The following is a 22,970-nucleotide window of genomic DNA, read 5'->3' on the forward strand; positions in this document are numbered from 1 at the left end:
CAGTTAAATTTGCTGCCACATGTAAACAGCCTCCCCTGGCTGCTGTTTACCATTAGGTGGGCAGCCAGAGGTTGTAAAACTGCAAAAGAGGCATATCAGTGTGAGTTATGGTGTGCATAGGGTAACACAAAGCTATTCAAATACTGTAGCTTTACATGAAATGCTAGTTGTAGTCATACAAAGGAGAGGTCCGAAATGGCAGTCCGACAATTTATTTTATGGTATTTATTTATTACAGGAACTTAAATTTACACTTATATTGTACATTCACATCAGTCCATGCCCTTAAAAATCTTACAATCTAAGGTCCCTAACTCACATCCACATACTATGGCCAATTAACTCACCAGCATGTCTTATGAATGTGGGAGAAACCCATGCAGGCACAGGGAGAACATGCAAACTCCGTGCAGGTAGTGCTTTGGTTGGTTTTGACCCTAGTGCTGCTACACACTCAGCCATTGTGCTGCCCCATTATAGGTTTCCTTTAAGTGTAATACGATAATATGCTTTAAACTACAGAAGCCATTAGGGAAACTTTCATTAGAAGCTAGATAAGATAAGATAGATAAACAGATGAATAGAGATAGATAGATAGATAGATAGATAGATAGATAGATAGATAGATAGATAGATAGATAGATAGATACATACATACATACATACATACATACATACATACATACATACATAGGATTTAGGCTATTGCTGTACTAATTAAAAATAAGTTGTAGGCCCTTGATGAAGCAGCAGGCTGCACTCAACGTCCTTGGTATTTAATTAATGTTGTTTAAACTAGCATCTGGACCTGGAAACCGCAAAGACAATTAAAATGTATTAATGCAAATAAAAATAAAAGATGATGTAAACTTAAAATGAGGTAGCATGTAGTATTTGCACACATATTCCATGAAACACCTGCTCTGCTAACTGAAATAAAGAATGACTTTAGAAAATGAAGTGAAGTATTCCTGGTTTTCTGACAGCCATTACACTCCCCTTGGGCATTTAAGCATGCTACAGTAGCTGTTATGTGTAAGGTAAGGGCTGTTTTGATGAAAGCAAACTGCAGATGGAGTTCATTTTTTATGCAGACTTGCCTTTTTTCTTGGTGAAATCAATGAAAATCCCCTCCAAGAAGAGCAGACATCTCCTTCTTTATTGTTATCAATTAGAACCCTAAAGTGACAGTAGTTTAAACAAAGAAGAATATGATATGTGTCTGTCAACAGGAGTAATTAAGTTTACTGAATAGCCCGCTGGGAATAAACCTATTGTATACTACTTTCCTAAAGATTTGGTCATATTTTAAAACACACTTATAGAAAAATTGCATCATCATACAACATTGATGGTTTAGGAAAAAAGTCTTAAATGTAACATTGGTAGCTCTTAATTCCAATAAAAAATAAATATAACAAAAAACTAAATTTAGAAACATAGGGGGAGAAGCGACTGACTATTAATTGTCAGTTAAGCATTCATAAGCAGCAACAAGCTCAAAATGCCCACTCTCCCTTGTCATGGCCTTTTGCTCATTTGGTTGTTTCCATTTGATGTATTTGATCTGATTATTATTGACTTGAGCAGTAGTAGCTAAGTCAGATGATGTTGCGCAATAGTTTTGGTCTATAGATAAATTTAGATTGGTTGATAAACTTATTGTTGAAGCTGTTGTTATAATGTTATCCGTGTTATAATATTCTTTTTAATGAGTAATAAAGGACCAAGACCATTTGAATCCACAGGATAGAGTTTGTATTTATTTATTTTGTGTTTGGCTAAGAGAGCTACATACCTAAAATATAAGAAATTATAAGCCCCTTTAGACCTACTAGCAAATAGCTTTCACTCCCCCCCACCCGTCACGGCAAATCTATGTGGTTTTTCCGCCACCGTGCATCCAGGGTGGGCGTTTGTCTTGTCGAGTTCTGACAACTGAGCATGGATGTTTAATGCCGGAGAGCGATCAGAGGTGATTGGGGCACCAGAGAAGGAGAGGAGGACGGAGGACTGTCACCACGGATCATCGCTGCTGGATTCAGTTTACATGCTTGATACCCCTGCGGGGGTGAAGCTTTCGGGTGAGTGAGGGCACGAGTGGGGGTGCTTTGTAAAGCGGGGAGCACTTGCCACACCAAGAATACTTTCACTTAAATGAAGAGACACATCATTGTGTTTTAAGAAGAATTTTCCATAAAAAATGTTTCTTTTGGGGACACTAATTCATTACCACTTTATCTTATCAACTAATTATTCACATTTCATGTTTGCCTGCACCACTGTGTTTATTAACTAAGGAGTTTTTTACCAACACTGGATTTTTTTCAATATATATATTTTTTTATTAATATATATATCTTTTGGAATGGTTTAGATTGTTTTTTTTCACCACTTGTTTTTATCAGTGTTTGTATTGCTCACAGAGTTTTATTGATGTATTAGTATATATGTGTTATTGCATACTGCACTTTATTGTTATATATTGCCGTCAGAGCATTTTATATATGTACATATAACTTTTCTCACACTCTCGTTTACACTTATTTTGCGTTTATTTTTTCATACTTATATATTTATGCACATCACTTAGTGCACATATGGTTGAACAGCGCCAATCACCCCAATTTAGTACTCTATACCTAAAATATGCCCATAACTAAAAATGAAATATGTTCATAAAAAACGATGTCACATTTTTTTTCATGACATCCTAAATAGTAAAACAGAAAAAGTCTTTGAAAAATATTGCGGCATAGCCACTCCATCAAGAGAAATTGAGCGACTATAAGGTAAGATAAGGCTTAGATGGTGTAACGTACAGAAAACAGTTTAAAGGCATGAAAAAAAGTACATGTCGAGTATATAATCATAACGTGCTAGTGCATAAAACATTTTTTTACAACCCGAATTGTCCATTTTATACATATATTTTTACATCTTCAGGTTGTATAAACTACCAATCTCTCTGTGCTCCCCTCTACTGTGAACCCTTCTACTGCTCTCTTTTCCTTCCCCTGAATCCTCCTGCTCTGTGTTATGTTTTGCACAAGACTATTTTTGTTTACCTCTTTCCCCATTAATGTAATAAAATTTCTTTTCCTGTTTCTGACATCCATTCTGTCCCCTAGCACTTTTTCTCTTATCATCTCACTGTCACTGATCTCCTCTTCTACATTCACTCTGGGGAGAAGAAGAAGGGCGGGCACACAAGAGGAAAACACTGATATCAGAGATGAAATGGACCAATCATTTTTCAAGTGCACCACATTTGTGTCCTCTGCATCTTCTGTTCATTGTTTTCAGTGAGTAATTTTTACTCTAAGTGAGCGATGGGTTTGATTTACTAAAGGAAAATAGATTGTGAACTTTGCAAGTGAATTTGCTCTAGAGATTAGTAAATGAGGCAAATCTTCACCTTGCAAAGACTACCCAATCAAGTGCAAGGAAAATAAAAATAAAATGCATTGGATGATGGAAGTCAGCAGAGCTCCCACTCATTAACTGAAGCAGATTGCCTTGGAAAGTGCACAGTCTATTTGCCTTTAGTAAATCAACCCCAAAAAGTAGAAACAGGCATCTCAAGTTATACATAACATTCCTTTAGAAATGTAGCTTGTACCTTCCCACCTCCTGAGCATCCTTATTGGTCAAAGAGGATGTCCTCAAGGATGTTACTGTAGTCATATCACAATACCACATACCACAATAGTTATGGGGTCCAATTATAATTAGTGCTTATATAATTTTGAAACCGAAATACTATTGTTATGAATGCAATTAGTGATCTTTATCACTTGGAAAATTGCCTTGCACATGGAGAATGGAGAAACAGAGAGGGCTCTTAATGGCTTTGCAATGAGGTCCCATTGCACATAGTTACAGCCTTGACTGTCCACTTTTGCTAAAACACAAGCTTAGGAATTTCTAAATTGCTAAAGTAGCAGAAACAGAAGTTAAAACATGCCAACATGCAAACATTTGGTTATTTAATTGTACATAAAGTAGGTTACGTAAATAAGATAAATGCTAATTTTAAATGGCATTCCAATATTAACATACGCTGGCATTTAAATTGTAAAATTTATAACAAAATAATGATTGTAGTGATGTAGAATGATGAAAAAAGCATCCTGTACATTTTCAGCCATCAGATCATTTTAAAATGCAGAAAATCTGTGTAATATAATGAACGTAGTCACTGAGACTCCCTGAAGATGGAGCTAGATACTACTCCTATGCTAAATCTGTCCGTTCTATGATCATATTCCTCTCATTTAAAATGTTTGTTTTAAAATGTTGTGCTGTAGCTTATATAGTACACTGCTTACTAAAACTTTTTTGTAGGTGTGTACGAAAAGATACTGTGAAAGGAATTTTGATGTCCATCAAGTAGTTTAACCTGGTAGCAAGCAAAACTCTCCTGCCTTCTTCCCATTTGAAACATTTGGAAAGTTTATTCATAAAACGTATTCCATGACTACATCTGTAAGAGAAAAAAAAGTTTATGTTACAGCGATTAACGAGATTATATATTATATATATTACATTTAAAATAAAGAAAGAGGTTATACTTTCCTGCTCTGTACAATGGTTCCTTACCTCCTCTTCTGAAGTCCCTCGCTAGCACTCTCTTCTTCTCGTGAGTGCCCCCCCTCAGCAAGCTGCAGGCTCCTGAGCCAGGCTGTGTGTGTCTATAGACACACACAGTGCAGCTCAACCATGCCTCCTGCTCCCTCTTCACAGCATTTGAATGACAGTAGCAGAAGCCTAGAGCTCCTGCTGCTACCTGTGTCATATGTGAGAAGAGGTAGAGAGGAGAGTGGGACTGTAAATGGGCTGGATTGGTCTAGGAGTCAGGTAAGTGTTTAGGTACAGATCAGGTAGTAAGGCATTTTTTACCTTAATGCAAAGAATGCATTAAGGTAAAAAAAAAAAAAAAATGCTTAGACTTTAGAACCATTTTATTATAAATTGCCATTAGGCTTTCAACATATGATATATTTATATTCATAAAAAATCATTGTAGCAGAACATTAAAAGACCATTTTTAGCTAAATTAGACATTAAGGAGACCTTCATCTGAGCATAAGGGTTCCTAGCATGTTCTATAAAACAAAAGAGCAAACCTAGGGCATCTCTTTTATTTAATTACAAGACAAACCCTCGAGAGACTAATTGCTTTAGAAGGCACAGTGCGATAAATGCAATAAATCTCATAATGCATTCATACATGTAAACAAATTTCGAAGTACAAAGAGTAAAAGCTAGTTGGGCAGCAGGGCAAACAAAACAATTAATTACAAAATGAATAAACCCTCTTAGGAGACTAAAATCTTAGGCATGGGAGATTTTATTCTCATGTTGCTGACAGATGTAGCCACTTTTTAGCAGTCACTGCTATTGCAGCACATGGATATTCTTACCATTAAGGGCCCATTTAGATCTATGCATGTGCATAGAGGTACATTTGTTTCATAGTGTTAGGTAGATGCACTGTCATGTGTCAGTGTGTATTTCCTTTGTGCTTTTCAATGCATTTTGAAGTGTGTTTCCAATGTGTTTTTAAATTTAGAATTTGGAGTAGATAGGGCTAACAAGCATTAACCAAGTCTTGTTAATTTCTGTTGCTAACATACCAAAACACATGGTAAATGTGTTTTGATGCACTGCCATTGACTTCTAAGGCCTCTCAATGTACAAAAACCCCAAAAATACTGGCATGCCATATTTTTCAAAATGCACTCCACTGAAGTGCTACGATGGTAAGAGTCACTATCTTTAATAGAGTAAACTACACTGCATGTGTTTTAGCATATCAAAACAGGTTCGTTAGTTTAAACACTATAGGGTAAATGGGCCCTTAAAGCAGCCATGCAACTATCAAGAAAATCATTTGACAAAAAACTTCTTTTGAATTAATTTTAGTTAAATTTGAAAAGAGTTATTAACAACTGGAACAATGTTAATCTTTTGATACCAATGTTCCATGTGTCTATGTTCAATAGGTTTGTGCCCATATAGATCATACGTAAAATAAAAAAGAAAATACTTTGTAGGGGAAATCACCTTTTTAGGGGATTAGTCCACCAAATGTGATACTTTAAGATTTAAGCAGCAAGTTAAAAAAGCCCATCAATTACATCAGCAACATCTGTAGGCAGTTAATTTCCCAGGTTGGTTACAGTTCTTTGCCAGTAACACTTAAGAAGACCATTGTTGCTGGAGTCACCAAGAGATATTATACAGTATTGAACAATGGGAGGTCAAAGAACATTTGTAACAATGGTAGTATAGCAACAATCTTTGGAACCCTTATAAATTATTTCAAAATGTACATGAATGGCTCTGATCTTCATTAGAATTTATAAACAAATACAGTATGATATAATGTGAATATCTCCATTTCCCAGGTGTATAAACGTAGTGGGAGTTGATTTACTAAATGCAAATAGACTGTGCGCTTTACAAGTGAAGTTGCACTAAAATTCCCCATCGCTTAAACACACATGAACGTGGTGAAGCTCTGCTTATTTATTTGATCATGTGCAAGTAAAAATGCTGTTTTATTTTATTTTTGCACCGGATTGAGTATTCTTTACAAGCGAAGCTTTACCACTTTCACCATCCTCTGGGGAAAATAAGTGCGATTGTACTTGCAAATAGGGATGAGCTTGATGTTCGAGTCGAATGTAAGTTTGCTGAACATTATGTGGTGTTCGCGGCAAATTAGAAAGCTGCGGAATACCTTTAAAGTCTATGGGACACTAACATGAAAAACCAAAAGTGCTCATTTTAAAGGCATGTATGCAAGTTATTGTCCTAAAAAGTGTTTGAGGACCCGGGTCCTGCCCAAAACACTTTTCATAGCAATAACTTGCATTTATCGCTATTGCTTTAACGGTGTTCGTCCAAATTTTTTGCCTGTTCGCAAGTTCTGGTGCGAACCGAACCGGGGGGGTGTTCGGCTCATCCCTACTTTCAAAGTGCGCAGTCTATTTGCTTTTAGCAAATAAACCCCAAGGAAGGGTTTAGTTAGTACATTTTGAAGTGCCGAGAAGTGAGTTAAAGCGTGAAGGGAAAGATTTTATAAAATAGAAAATGAGCAGACAAAAATCTGTATTCACTTCAAACATTCAATCCTGTTAACACCTATATCTTTTTTTTTTCTTCAAAAAAATTCTTTATTTATTAGTTCATCTCTCGCATACAAAAAAAAAGTATCTGTCAAGCTGGGTAAAAACTCTGCCCTCATGTCCAGGGAAGGTGCCCCGAGGAAGCAATGTACTTGGCCATAACACTAATATAAAAATATTATAAAAAAAAAATATAAAAAAAGGGGATGTGAGGATGCAATGTGGGAACAGTTTAAAAAACAACAAGAGGAGAGCAATTTCCAATGTTTACTGAGAGACAATTTATATATATATATATATATATATATATATATATATATATATATATATATATACACAGTATGTGTGTGGGTAGTCCTGAAGTGATGGGTATTAAAAGTCATTCAGAGACACAAAAGGAAGAGGTCCATAAGCCCGCACTATAGGCAGCCAGTGTAGGGAAGCCAGAAGCAGACTCTGCAGCAGACAAAGGGGAGAAAGCACAGCACCTCTAAGTGCAGCATTAAAAACATTTAATAAGGTAAGTATTCAGCTCAAATATTCAAAAAGGAATAGAGGGTGATCATTTGTGATCATTTGTTGAGGAACAAATGATCACAATGCACTTACCCTCTATTCCTTTGTGAGTAGTTGAGCTGTATACTTACCTTATTAAATGTTTTTAATGCTGCACTTAAAGTATCTGTTAAGGAATTCGTCGACAATCCAGTATACAGAAATGAGCAAAGCAAAATGCAGAATGTACCAAATAACAGTGGTACACCTTATATAATCATCAATTATGGAACATTGACTGTGTGAAATCCACCCATAAAAAGTATGTAAAGATGAAAAAGACCAAATGTAATCTCCACTGGGATATAAAGTATGACTAATGACCAGTACCCATGCAAGACGTTGAGTCGAATTTTTAAATTATGGGATAAGTCCTAAAGAAAGGAAAATGCTGTGGTATAAGACCAAGGAAAGTACTTAAAGGAAATATACAGGGGTTGGACAAAAAATCTGTAAACACTATATGATTTGCAGGTGTGAAAGTGACAACATGTTCCACGTTGAAAGCTATAGTGTTGTAACATGGGACAGTAGGCGGCATTAATTCCAAATATACAAATAACACTATATATACCCAACTGGATTAATAATGGCCGTAGCCTTTTTTATTGGAGACTGGCCAGAGACCCCCCTCAGCTTCCTGCTTGAATAGGGGTCCTGGCCTCCTGGCCATTGATCCCCTGATGAAGTCACGTGGGTCGTGACGTCACGCGTAGGGACGGGACAGGCACTCTGTGTGGATTAGTGTTACGAGCTCGCCGCTCATCGGATCTCTACTCTGTACTACTGTTTTTAATTCCCCAGATGAGATAAGCCAGGATAGGACCAATATATTGTCGCCCCCACTACTGGTTAATGTTGGGATTCCGCCATTTAAGGGCCGCCATGCCTAAAATTGATTAATGCGATTACCCCATTACCTGCAGGTAAGGGGCCACTGCCCACCATTGCGTGCTGTGTTGCATGAAGAAAGGAAATATCACCACTGACTCCAGTCACCTTAATTAGCCCTAAGTGGTGCAGTTTTTATGCACGTTCATTTGTGGACTTTTTTAGCCTATTATCACATTGTTCCAGTCAAGTTGTCACATATATTTTGTTTATTTGCACCAGTCACTTTAATTTTATGCGTGTTTGCTATGTGCCTGGCTGCACAGTATATATATATATATATATATATATATATATATATATATATATATTCCTAAGTCAGTTACTGTTATTATATTTATTTATGATTATTTTGCACATGGTATTGATCACATGTTGTTTTATCACGTGTCTCATGCTTTATAATTAACACACTAGAGTCATAGAGTCACCATATAGATTTTCAAATTTAATTTTGAGACATTTACACTGATATTTTACTTTAAACTTTCACATACTCACTTACAATATGTTTTCAAAAGGATTAGCGCAGCACCACACTTTCACTGATTTATCTAACCTATTGGGGCAGGGTGTACCCCATCTTTCTCTATTTTCCTTCTTTTCTCCGTATATGATAGCGCAGGAATAACTCTCTATCTGGATTAATAATGGCCGCAGCCTTTTTTATTGGAGACTGGCCAGAGACCCCCCTCAGCTTCCTGCTTGAATAGGGGTCCTGGGAATTTTTGGAATGTTCTGGATGACCTATCCTAGAGGATCCCTGAAAACTTCCAAAACATTCTCAATCAATCAATGGGGGGCTTGAAACCTACCGCCACTATCCCATTAGTGAACATGGGGCCTTAAAACAGGCTATACCACCTTTCCCCACATTTTTCTGATTCCGCTGTGTGATGAGACACCTAGCTACCAGGTGTGAAGCCCCACTTTTGTCATTCACTGCGTACACTTCTAGTAATAGAGTCATGTCAGAGCCTACTGAGTTTCAAAGAGGGCAAATTGTTGGTGTCCGCTTAGCTGGTCCCTCTGTGACTGAATTTGCCAATTTATTTGCGGTGTCACGAGGTACAGTATCAAAGGTTATGATGGTATATACCGTTTCGAACCAAGGATATGTGTGTGAGCCGCTCAGGTTGTATGGGAATAAAGTTCTGTGCCCATCGCTGTGAGTGCTGGCTGGAAGGAAGCTCGTCTATGCTCCAGGCAATGGTAGAGAGTGACTAGGTGTCTTGGGAGTCACACATCAAGTCAAGACCTGCCTTCTAATGGTGAATGGCAGTCTCAGTCTGGACCACTACAGCCCCGACACATTTCACTCCGCTCAGTGGATCTTACCCATGGGGATTTTGTTCTTTTACCTAGTATTTCCATATTTTTGTCCAACCCCTGTAATATGGGAGAAGTTGGAAAGTAATCTAGACAAAGGGGATTAGTAAGTGTCAAGAAGGGGATTGTAAAAAAAAGCAAAAAAAAAGGGAGGGAGGCAGGGCTGCCAACTGTCATGAAATTCATGGACACTTTGTAAAATCCATGATTTTTACATCTGTCCATAAATGTCCGTTAATGACATGCAGTCTGAATATCCGTAATGGGCATTCACGGTCAGATGTAAAAAAATCACGGATTTTACAAACTGTCTGTGAATTTACTGCCAGTTGGCAACGCTGGAGGAATAGGTGGTGGTGGTGTGTGTGTGGGGGGGGGGGGTGTTGTTAATAGTAAACTCCTTGAGTACACTCAGCAAGGAAGCTCCGCCAGTAGAGATTATTTTGTGAATAGAGAACAAGATCTTCCATCTCCCAAACTTCCTCCACTTTTGAAATCCACGTCTTTAAACCTATAACTTTTTTTTATGCCCTGCACATAATTGGGTGTTTAAAGTGCACACAGGTTCACTAGTGATCTCTTTCCAAATCTGGCTCAAAATGACACTGCCTGTATGCTAACTTCATAGCATTGCATACATTAGTAAATTAGGCCCTGAATGTCTTGTCAGAATGGTCCTTGAAAGTGCAAATGACCATCTAAAGAGACATCTCTAAATACAGAACTTCTTTTCTTCAAGGTATAGCTAAGAACAAATATATTTCTTTTATATTTGAGAGAACACCACCGAGAGGTCTTTATTGCTATCTGATTCTGTGTTAGGGGAATTCACATTCTCTAACTGTCCTGATCACCAATGTCATCTGGAATAAAAGTGAGGGTAAATCTAAAATTTTAAGTTGCAACCAGAACAGGAATACTCAACTTCCCATTGAGTCTACAGGACAAGAAGGGAAAAGAAATCTTCTGAATGACACAAATTGTAAAAAATAAATAAATTAATTAAAACAAATCTGGCTTTAGATATACTTTACCTTGATATGTGGGTCATAGGTGTCAGGTTGCAGTAATACAGTTTTCTAAATCAGGTTTGCTGATTACATAAACATTTATGACAGCTACATGCATGATCTTTGATTGTTATACATTTCAGGCAAACAACCCAAGTTCAATTTATCAGCCATAACATTTCAGAAGCGATCTAGCTTTTCCCAAGACTTAGGGGTTCATTTACCAAAGACAAATAAGCAGTTCACTTTGCAAAGGAAGTTGATCTTTGAAAGGAAAGTTTTTCCCGAAGCTTAGAGAATATGGTGAAGTTTTGCTTTGCAAAAATACCCAATCACATGCGGGAAAGAGAAAAAAGATGCATTTTTTGGTTGCACATGATTGGCTGATGGAAGTCAGCAGAGCTACACCTCATTCACTAAGCTGCAAATTGCAATTTCCTCTGCAAAGCGAATAGTCTGTTTGCCTTTAGTAAACCAACCCCTGAGTGTCATGTCCTATAGATAGCCCAAGATTCATCTGATCTTGCTGAAAACACACGAATAATCAAGTAACGGATATTTAATGTCTCCAGATGCCAAAAGCTTCTAATGTCTGTTTTTTAAATATTTTTTTCAATGTAAGTTTTGGTTTGGAATATTCACTGCCTCTAACACATGTAAACTGTACTATACATGTGTCTTGCACTCATGATACAAGATCACCAGCAAATACGCAAAGCTTTGTGTAATCTCCCTGACAAGTACATCATTAAGACATATAGAAAACTGTTTAGCCAAAACATAACAGCTGCTAGGGGTGCCATCAACATTTGGAAAGGAACATATGCACAGACTGTACAAGCTAGGTAATATATGGTACATTCAGGACATAGAGTCCCTTATCAGCCATCCAGTCAGCAGTGCGGACATTTCTAACACCGCTTATTCACCACAGGATGATTCTTTGAACTGTGATTTTCATGCTCCATACTTGTAAATTTGTGCTTCCTGTTACTAAAAATGTGTTTTTCAATAATTACTCTTTCAGAATGTTTTACAAGGTTGTCTTTAAGAGTACAATTTCCAGGGAATTTCATGACAGCAGATGTTTAGTACAGGCATACCCCACTTTTAAGTACACAATGGGGTTTAGTTACTAAAGCTGGAAAGTGCAAAATCAGGCTCCTGTATGTTTTAAGTTTATTAAAACTGTATCGCTAATGGTAACAAGGGATAATATGAGGCTTTCTACTTATATTACAAATTTTAGAATGAAATCGAATACCTATGGAATATACAAATCTCAAAATAGAAATGCTAAATACTATTGCTCTTTTAGGAACCAAATTCCTCTGCCCATCAGGAGATATTAGGAGATGTTTACTTTGGAAGCCGCCAGTGACGTCACCGAAGCATGTGCACTGGGTTCTGAATAGACTGTGCACATGCACGGGAGTGACATCATCACAGCTCGGCCATTCATAAGGCCTAAGCCCGCGAACCCGGAAGGAAGACTGGGTAAGGATGGAAGCACCCACAGTGGTGACAGCGTGTCACTGGGGAGCTTTGTTTTCAGGTAAGTCTGTCATAATGTGCATACTAGCATATTATGACTTAAACTGTCCGGGGACCCAATTTATTATTTTTTTTTGTGCTGTGGTTTACTATTGCTTTAACTGCAAAAGTTATTTTTATTATACAAAACTTTTCATCCACCCTTCAGATTATTGTATTGGTTATTTTTAAACACTTAAATAAGGGAAGTAATGGTCAAAATTTCCAGGGCATTTAAGTGATCACTCTTGTTCATCATGGCCCATGTCATTCAGGGGCGTGAAAAGGATGTGCCCTTCACTTAAATATTCCTTGCTAAAAGTGACTGTCTTTTTTTAAGCCTAGATTATTGGGCAGTATGCACTTGCCCATTTTTCTTTCCACTGAAAAAAATCCTCTTTCCCCAGAAACATTATTCAGTAAAGAATTGATGCTATTCCTTAATGCACAAACAGGTATTACACTTTCAAACTGACTTTATTGTGGAGCAGAGTTGCCCAACCTGTGGCTTGGGGGAAACATGTAGTCTTTTGGCTCTTATTGAGTGGCCTTGGTATCCTGCAGACTATAGCCTGTGTTTTCCTTATCTCGGTTCCTAGTGAGGAAAAATTATTCCTTATGCTGCGTACACACGATCACACATTCCGACAACAAAATCCATGTTTTTTTTCCAACGGATGTTGGCACAAACTTGTCTTGCATACACACAGTCACACAACTCTTGTCGGAAATTGCGATTGTCAAGAACGTGGTGACGTACAACACGTATGACGAGCCGAGAAAAATGAAGTTCAATAACCAGTGCGGCTCTTCTGCTTGATTTCGAGCATGCGTGGAATTTTGTGCATCGGAATTGTGTACACACGATCGGAATTTCCAGAATTCCGGAATTTTATCCAGATCTCAAATTTTGTTTGTCGGAAACTCCGAAGAAAAATGTCCGATGGAGCCTACACATGGTCGGAATTTCCGACAACAAGCTCCCATTGAACATTTCCTGTTGGAAAATCCAACCGTGTGTACACAGCATTAGACTGGGTTCCTGTGGTTAAATATCTTGATTTATTTCATGCTTTTATTTTTTCTGTGCAGTCTCCCCTTCTTTTTAAGTTTATGTTTTTTTTCCCTCTAGATCTATCCAATAGAAATATCAAATGCGGCACAAGTAATTTTTAGGGCCCTGCAGAGGGCACATATGTGGAAGCTCTGAAATGTAAACAGGCTGTGATAGCAGTGATGTCCAGCAGTCTCTTGTAATGTATTTCCAGTGACTGACTTCTGAAGCATGTCCAAATCTCTAATATCTTTTATTGCATGCTTGCAGTCTCTAACCATCTCTTGTAGCATGCCCTTAGACTTTGACCATCTTTGGTTGCATGTCTGCAGTTTCTGACAAATCTATATAGCATTACATTTATTGAATGTTATGTGTAGCCCTTTGGTGATGCCAGGGGCTGACCACCACTGACACACATAAAACTAAGGAGGTGACTGCTAGGAAGGGAGGGAATCTGTACCTCATCAGTGGAATAAGGATTGACCTTTATCCACCAGAGATTGTTGATTATTCACTTACTGGTAATCTAGTGATTTCTACCCATGTTCTTTATTTTAAAAGGCATAGTGCAGTATGCAGAGTGATGTCAACCAGTGCGGTTAAACTGATGAAATCTGATATGTGTTACTCTGGTTACTTGCACATCACTTCCCTTTGACCTATAGGTGCTAACAAATAATAAGCAAAGAAAAAAAAGAAAAAATATGCAACAACCAATTTACATTATTCATATCAAGATAGTTTGTTGCAGTAGGCTATTGCTCACTTCTGTATGTGTGTGTGTTACTTTCCTACTTGGTAATAACTATGAGTAGAAGCATTTATGTCAGAGGATGGACCGCAGAAGAACTGGCATATTTGCCAACACTCAACATGGTCATGCTAATGTGTGCAGAAATTTCTTGGGCGCATGCAAATGTGCCACAGTGCACAATGGGGCATTCCTGTGTGCCCCAGCGCACCCACAGCGTGACAGGTTCTGGTGCCCAGTGGCCTATTTAAAGGCAGCAGTCTTTTCCACAAGTTGCTGGATGATCGTCAGCCCTCCTGTACCCTATGCTTCTGTGTTACTGTATTCTTGGATTTCCCATTGATGATCCAGCTTGCCCTTGGACCGAGCTTCTCTCCTGGCTCCGATTCCGGCTTGTTCAATGGACTTCACTTACTGTCTGCTTACTGTGTATGACCCCGACTTGATCTTGACCCCGCTTCTGCTCCTGTTCCTGACTGACCTCCTGTGCATGACCCTGGTTCTGGATCCTGATTCCGCTTCCTGCTCCATTCGCCTGTCAACCTCCCTCAGTGTATCCAGAGTGGCACCTGTCTTATTGACACCTCTGCAGGCTCAAGACTTCACCTGCCCATCTAGAGAGTCTTCTGCCTTGCTGACACCGCTGCATGGTCTAGTCTCCTTCTGGTGGCTCATATACTCTGATCCTCAAGCAACTCCGCAGCTGGCAACCTGTGCTTCTTTGGGAGCAGCACTACTTGTCTCTAACTTCAGGGGTGCTCTGCACTCAGCCTCAAGGGAAGCCCTCACATCACTTCAGCCTACAACCAGGTATGTGACAGTTTAACTCACCTTGCATACCCAGAATGACATGTAATTACATATTTCGTGTGATTAAAACAAGGATGGTTATGAAAAGAACTGATCCCAGTGTTGCTCCTCTCCTAAACTGCTTAAAGTCCTTCTCACATAAGTCCACCATGCAAGTCCTCCATTGGCACTGCTTCTGCTTTAAAGGGCAACTCCACTTTCATGGGGGAAAAAAAAGCAAATAAAAAAAATAATAATATAGCATATACAATTGTTACACAAGTCATATTGTAATTCAAGGATATGCAATTAGTGGACCTCCAGCTGTTGCAGAACTACAAGTCCAATGAGGCATAGCAAGACTCTGACAGACACAAGCATGACACCTAGAGGCAGAGGCATGATGGGACTTGTAGTTCTGCAACAGCTGGAGGTCCGCTAATTGCATATCCCTGTTGTAATTGAATGTTATTAAAAATGACCTTTCCTTTTCAATCTGCAGCTCTATAATTATCTGTAAAATGCAATGCAATATGGTTACCTGGAGGTGTTCTGTATGTAGAATGTTTACAGCATGCCCCCCATAAGTATAATTTCCTGCTTGAGTGATTGGCTCACTGGTTTTCCCAGAAGTCTACGCTAAGATACAAATCAGATTTCAGGCATTCCCTGCAATAATCCCTATAGGAAATTACGTCTAAAAGGATGCAGACACTGCAATTTTCCCCATTAGAGCCCTGCAGGTGCAGCAACTGGTTGATAATTATGAAGCCACTGCCATTAGATTCACTAAGCATATGGACACAGACAAACACACATGGAATTTTTCAGACTAACGAAAGTTATGAATCTGTAGCAAGGTTTGTTAAAATCCTTGCAATGTAGATAGATCACCCAGAAGGGAGTGTTTTTTTCTCAACAAAAGTGGAGTTACTCTTTAAGCACATTCAGCTAAATAATAGACAGTTTTTCTGTACAATTTAGAACAATCGTGTTAGCCATTAATATTATAGCTGTCTAGTTTACATTTTAATTCAGTATTGCATTCATGCATTTTTGCATTATAAAATCGCAATAATTAATTTAATTAATAAGCACAGATTACTGGTATTTAAAAAATGTATTTTATTTACCTGAATTAACATGAATATTTGCACTTTTGATACAATGTTCAGAATCCTCCCGGGGGTAGCATTGAATAGAGCAATTTATTAGGTCTGAAAAAATCCTACACGACACTGGAAAATGTCAAGCTAAGGCTTGAAATGAGAATATTTCCCTAGCAGAGACATGGTGTGTCTGCAGCCATCTGGCACCCTAGAAAACAGAAATTGAATCCATAGAATTTTTTTTTTCTTTTCTTTGAGAGATGGTATCATAAAACTGCACTTTCAAAGCAGATACTATGAGCTTCTCTCCTGCTGCTTTCCCTGCAAAGATTTTGCTGCATTCCACTTATCACAATAGGTATTGATTTACATCCAACTTAATGTAATAACAAAACAAACAAACATATAATTCCGGGAAAGAAAAGATCCACATAAAGATAAAAAAAATGCTGGCGAAGAAGCCTAAATTGCCCCACTCATCTTAGTTTAGGTGGTACTGTTCATTTTTTACTGTATATTAAATTCTACAATATTTACCATTTAACAGCGGGTATGAAATCTTAGTATATTAAACACAAATGGGTAGATTTTGTTTTACAAAATATTGTAGAAGAAGGCTTTGTCAGCAAGTAAACTGGCCTGTGATCCTAAAGCCCCATACACACTATCAGATTTTATGCTGATTTTTTCCTTCGGCTTTACCAAAACCATATAATATGAGGTCAAACCTTAGGAGTTTCTAATTTGTATGCAATCAGGCAGGCCCTTGCACTACATGGTTTTGGTAAATCTGAAGACAAAAATCAGCAGAAAATCTGATAGTGTGTATGGGGCTTAAGAAATATCTTTGGTATAATTCCTCTAAAAGCACTGAGACAAAAATTCAAAATTTTGTTTAACACACCAGCAAGAGACTTCAAACCATTAAGATAAACATTAAAGTCCATTAAAGCATTATTATGGTGGTATTAAACCCAAAAGCAAACATTTATTACATTGAAGCTTACCATTTGTTAGAGGTTATGGCTGCATTCATTTTCTTTTTTGTACTTTCTTTCTTCTATTTTGATCTGTTGATCCATCCAATAAGCCTGTCGTTTTTCAAAACAACAGGCTCTCCAGGAATCAGTTACAGAGAGGAGACAGACCATTTAATAGGGCAGGGATGCTTACAATGATCAAAGGTAAAACCTTTATCCCAAAAGGAAAAATAATGTTTACTGTAACTGCTTTTAAAGTATTACCTGGGGTTTAGCTTCAATTTGTTAGTGTAATTAAATCTGCTAGTCCATCCAACACTCCCCCCCCCAACTGACAATGCTGCTGTCCAAAGGTGCCCCCTGTGCTCATTCATCCAGAGTGGGGGCACGCTAATACAGGAGGTGTGCTACAGTCCAGATCACCAGGGGAAAACAGAGGGAAAAAGACCAAAGAAAAGAAAGCTGATGCAGCCCTCACATTGAATGACTTGTAAATTGTAATATATTACATTTGTGGTTTCGGATTTTCAATATCACTTTAACCACTTTCCGCCCGGCCTATAGCAGATTGACGGCAGGGCGGTGGTTCAGTTATCCTGACTGGGCGTCATATGATGTCCAGCAGGATAAAATGCAGTCGCGCCGATCAGTCTGACACACAGCTCCACCGATCTTGGTAAAGAGCCTCCGGCGGAGGTTCTTTACCCCGTGATCAGCCGTGCCCAATCACGGCTGATCACGATGTCAATAGGAAGAGCCGTTGATCGGCTTTTCCTCACTTGCGTCTAACAGACGCGAATAGAGGAGAGCTGATCGGTGGCTCTCCTGACAGGGGGGGTCTGCACTGATTGTTTATCAGTGCAGCCCCCCTCAGATGGCCACACTGGACCAACAGGGATCGCCACTAGGACCACCAGGGAAGGGGCAACATGTGGATGACCAGGTATGTACCCCATGGCCATCCACATGTGCCCAATGTGCCCATTGTTTATCAGCACAGCCCCCCCTCGGATCCCACCTAGGACCACCAGGGAAGCCACCCAGGACCACAAGGGGAGCCACCCAGGACCACCAGGATGGCCATCCACACTGGACCACCAGGTATACCCCCTAGACCCCCAGGGAAATACTAATCTGTGCCCAGGCAGCTGCCAATCAATGCCCAAGCAGCTGCCAATCAGTGCCCACTCACAATGCCTACCACTGTCAGTGCCACCAGGGATGCCTATCAGTGCCTCATATCAGTGCCGCATATCAGTGCCACCCATAAGAACCCATCTTTGCAGCCTTTCAGTGCCCATCAGTGTCACCTATCAGTGCCCATCAGTGCCCACCAGTGCCACCCAGTGCCACCCATGAGTGCCCATCAGTGCCGCCTATCAATGCCCATCAGTGCTGCATATCAGTGTCGCATGTCAGTAACCATCATCAGTGCCCATCAGTGCCCGTTCATTGGTGCCACCTCATCAAATGGATAGGACAACCATGCTCACCAATCTCCCTAGAAAGACATTCCAACATGAAGCACCCTCCCTCCTATTGGACTACAATACACAACACAAGGATGTAGCTAAACTTATCCAAAAACATTGGCACAGCCTGAAGAATGACAAAGACCTCAAAAAGATCCTGCCAGAAAGACCTAATATAGTCTATAAAAGAGCGCCAACTATTAGAGATCTCTTAATAAAATCGTTAGTTGAACCTCCCCTTACACCAACATACACATTTTTTTTAGGCAAGGGATTCTACCCTTGCCGCAATTGCTATACATGCCGACATTCAAAAAAATTCCAAGGGAAACGGAAAGAATTCATAGCTACCAATATGAGACAAACTTACATTATTAAAGATTTTATAGGATGCCACACTGAGGGAGTCGTCTATGTTTTACAGTGTAGCTGTAACCTCCAATATGTAGGCCGAACCAAAAGAGCACTGAAAACAAGAGTACAGGAACAAAAACATAAAATCAAGCTTCCCCAAACACAATGTTTCAAGACACTTTGCCCAGGTACATAATAAAGACCCCCACACATCTCCAATTTTGGGGCATAGAAAAATATAAGAAGCCGTGGAGAGGAAGCCATATGATTAGAACCATCAGTCAGAAAGAATCCAAGTGGATTCATACCATGCGGACCCTTGTACCTGGAGGCCTTAACGTGGCATTCGATCTGAATTGTTTTTTGAGTAATTTCTAACCATTAGCCAAAACACTAGCACTTTATAGATTTATTCCATCTATATCCTTATCATTGCCCTATATTGGGTTTATTTATTTTAACATCTGAAATTGCATATTGATTTATATATTATACAGGATAAACACATCTTTCTGTAAAATTATCATTTTTTCAGGTTTCTATACGATAATTATCCTGTATAAAATATTCCTTGTTGCCAATTTTAATCCAATTTTATTATAATATTATTTTAATATTTTAAATTGCCAAATATTGAAAGATTTAAAAAAAAAGTATTGTTTATATATATATAGGCATAACTCTGGGGCACTCTCAGATCTCCTCCACCTGTATGACTGAATTAGCCCACGTTAGAATATATATTAGACCTATACCAATACACTAGGAAGGTATACCATCCAGGCTAACATATTATGGTAAAACTTTCCTTCTAAATTTATCTTATATATATACATTTTTTATATATTTTTTTCTCATTTATATAACATTAATTACTTTATTTATTAACATTTTTTTTTATATAATTACAATTACATTGGAGGAATAGGTAGCAAGAATTACGTTTACCCCCGGTTTACTTGCTCTATTTACATATATTTTTTATAACTTTATTTTATTAGTTATTTGTAAGACTGCAAGGAAGGTGTACAAGTGCCCTGTATTGAAGTGGATAATATCTTTAGCCAATCAGCTTATCGCTTTTGTGTCTGAGTCACACTGCATTCCTGAATCCTTTTAGATTCAGTTGAGAAGACTGAGTCAGGTCTCGTGACTGAGGGAGTGGACTGGAGTAAGTACAGGACTTGTTAGAAAAGCAAGCATAGGATTATTATTCTTTATTTCCTACGAAAGTACGAATCAACGAAAATGGCAATCTCACAAAAGTAATAATTACTAAATTACGAGTAGTGTACCGAATAAACGAAAATTATCTAACAAGATTACGAATTTCGAATCAAAGAAAATTAGACTAACGGAATTACGAATCATTTCGTATCAAAGAAAATATAACTGTTACAAAAATACGAACGATTCCGAATATGAAACCTCGCATCTTGCGAAATTCCGAATCATTAGATTAATGGAATTACGAATCATTTCGTATCAACGAAAATTTATCTGTTACGAAAATACGAACTAGTCCGAATATGAAAACTTGCGTCTTCCGAAATTACGAATCGTTACGAATCAACGGAAACATAAAGAAACAAAACAAAATTTTTTGTTGTGCATATATCTAATAACATTGCATTTATTTGACTTTATGAAAGTTGCAATGGAATTATATGTATGAGTTTTATTGAGTGGTGATGTTGCTATACACAAGTTTTTAATGTGATTCAATAAATGTATTGTTTTATTCTTTTGAAATGCTTTCTTAGTATGGCATGTCTGCAGAACATTGCTCTGTATAAGGGCATGTCTGCAGAACATTGCTCCGTATAATGGCATGTCTGCAGAACATTGCTCTGTATAAGGGCATGCCTGCAGAACATTGCCCCCTATAATAGCATATCTGCAGAACATTGCTCTGTATAATGGCATTTTTGCAGGTCATCGCTCTGTATAATGGCTTATCTGCAGAACATTGCTCTGTATAGTGGCATATCTGCAGAAAATCGCTCTCTGTAGTGGCATATCTGCAGAACATTCATTGCAATGTGAGCAAACTCATTGTGATATACTGTATTCTGCAGAGTATCTCACCAGCCAGGCAGCTAAAGTGATAACTCTGCAGCACATTGCTCCATATAATGGATATCGGCAGAACATTGCCCTTTATACTGGCAAGTCTACAGAACATTGCACTTGCTGGCCCTGGCTCCCTATAATCTGCTAGCTTCCAGCCCTGGGAACATACTACCTCTCATGCCCCCTGGGTACCTACCACTGGACCCCTGGGCACCTACCACCCCTCATGCCCCCTGGACACCTACACCCCTCATGCCCCCTAGGCTCTCACCTGTGTCCGGGTGACTGACTGTCCTTTGTGTGTCCAGCAGCAGTCACCACCACAACAGGTCACAGGTGTTGCCGATCGGAGAGTGTGCACTGCTGGCGGGACTCTGGAGAGCAGAGAGAGTGGACTCAACTCCAGGGTGGGGGAAGGGGTGCTGCTGGCGCTGGCGAGGAGGGTTAGAGGTAACTGGCTAGAGCATATGCCGCAGCCTGGGTTTCAGGAGAGCAGATGGCCAGCACTTACCTTCAATGGCGCCGCTCTCTCAGAATCTGAGCCATATATATATGAGAGAGCGGCGCCATTGAAGGTAAGTGCTGGCCATCTGCTCTCTTGAAACTGCGGGCTGCGGCATATGCTCTAGCCAGTTACCTCCAGCCCCCCTTCACTGCTGCTGGACACACAAAGGACAGTCAGTCACCTGGACACAGAACGCCCTCCAGAAACATAATTTCCTGCTTGTGTGATTTTCTCACTCGTTTTCCAGAAATCTGCCCTAAGATACAATTCAGATTTCAGACATCCCCTGCAACAAAAAATAGGATTTTTAAATACAGCTTACCTGTAAAATCCTTTTCTTGAGAGTACATCACGGGACACAGAGTATTCATTACATAGTGGGTTAGATAGGCACCATCGGTGATTGGACACTGGTTAACCCCAATTAAGGAAAATTCCTCCCCTATATAACCCCTCTTATATGGGGAGGACCTCAGTTTTTTAGCAAAGCAATAGGTAACCACGTAAAACCCATAGAAGGGCGGGAGCTCTGTGTCCCGTAATGTACTCTCAAGAAAAGGATTTTACAGGTAAGCTGTATTTAAAAATCCTATTTTCTTGATCATACATCACGGGACACAGAGTATTCATTACATATAGGGATGTCTCAAAGCAATGCTCATTTGAGGGGAGGGAGACACAAATCAGAAAATATAGACTGCAAACGGACCAGAGGAACTAAACTGCAGCCTGCAGTACACTGCGCCCGAAGGCAGTATCCTCTTGCCCTCTTACATCCACCTGGTAGAATCTGGTGAATGTATGGACTGAAGACCAAGTTGCAGCCTTACAGATCTGAGCCATGGAGGCCTGGTGATGCACTGCCCAAGAAGCACTAACAGCCCTAGTTGAGTGCGCTTTCACATGAAAAGGAGGAGTATTCCTTTTTATATCATAAGCCTGAAAAATAACCTGTCTAATCCATCTAGAAAGAGTGCTTGGCCTTTCTTATGGCCATCTGGCAGAATAAACAATCAGTTTTCCGTATCTGAGCGGTTGCCTGCAGATAGACACTGACTGCTCTAACCACATCAAGAGTGTGCAAAGATTCTTCCTCCTCGAACTGCGGATCTGAAAAAAAAGGATGGTAGGATTACATCTTGATTCAAATGGAATCCTGAAACCACCTTAGGTAAGAAGAAACGATTAGGACGCATAACAATCCTGTCCTTGTGAAAAATTAAATATGGCTCTTTACAAGAAAAAGCTGCCAATTCTGATACTCTCCTAGAAGAGGATATGGCTATCAAGAAGACTATTTTTTTAGTCAAAAGCGCTAAAGGAGCCAGATGCAGTGGCTCAAAGGGTTGTCCCTGTAAAGCCGACAACACCAAATTCAAATCCCATGGGCATACTGAGGTTTGACTGGCCGATTCAACCGCAGTGC

General features: G+C 39.1%; 1 long non-coding RNA gene across 2 annotated transcripts in view; it reads right to left on the reverse strand.

The window, feature by feature from the left end:
* Nucleotides 1-279: 279 nt before the first annotated feature.
* The window catches only part of LOC141144665 (uncharacterized), a 179,548-nt gene continuing 156,857 nt past the window's right edge, over nt 280-22,970 (reverse strand). For both annotated transcript variants that reach the window (XR_012244436.1, XR_012244437.1), the window contains one exon: nt 280-4,486. This is a non-coding gene — a long non-coding RNA (uncharacterized lncRNA). The remainder of the gene's footprint in view (nt 4,487-22,970) is intronic.

This window comes from Aquarana catesbeiana, linkage group LG05, assembly GCF_042186555.1.
Source record: "Aquarana catesbeiana isolate 2022-GZ linkage group LG05, ASM4218655v1, whole genome shotgun sequence".
In the NCBI taxonomy this organism is placed as follows: Eukaryota; Metazoa; Chordata; class Amphibia; order Anura; family Ranidae; genus Aquarana; species Aquarana catesbeiana.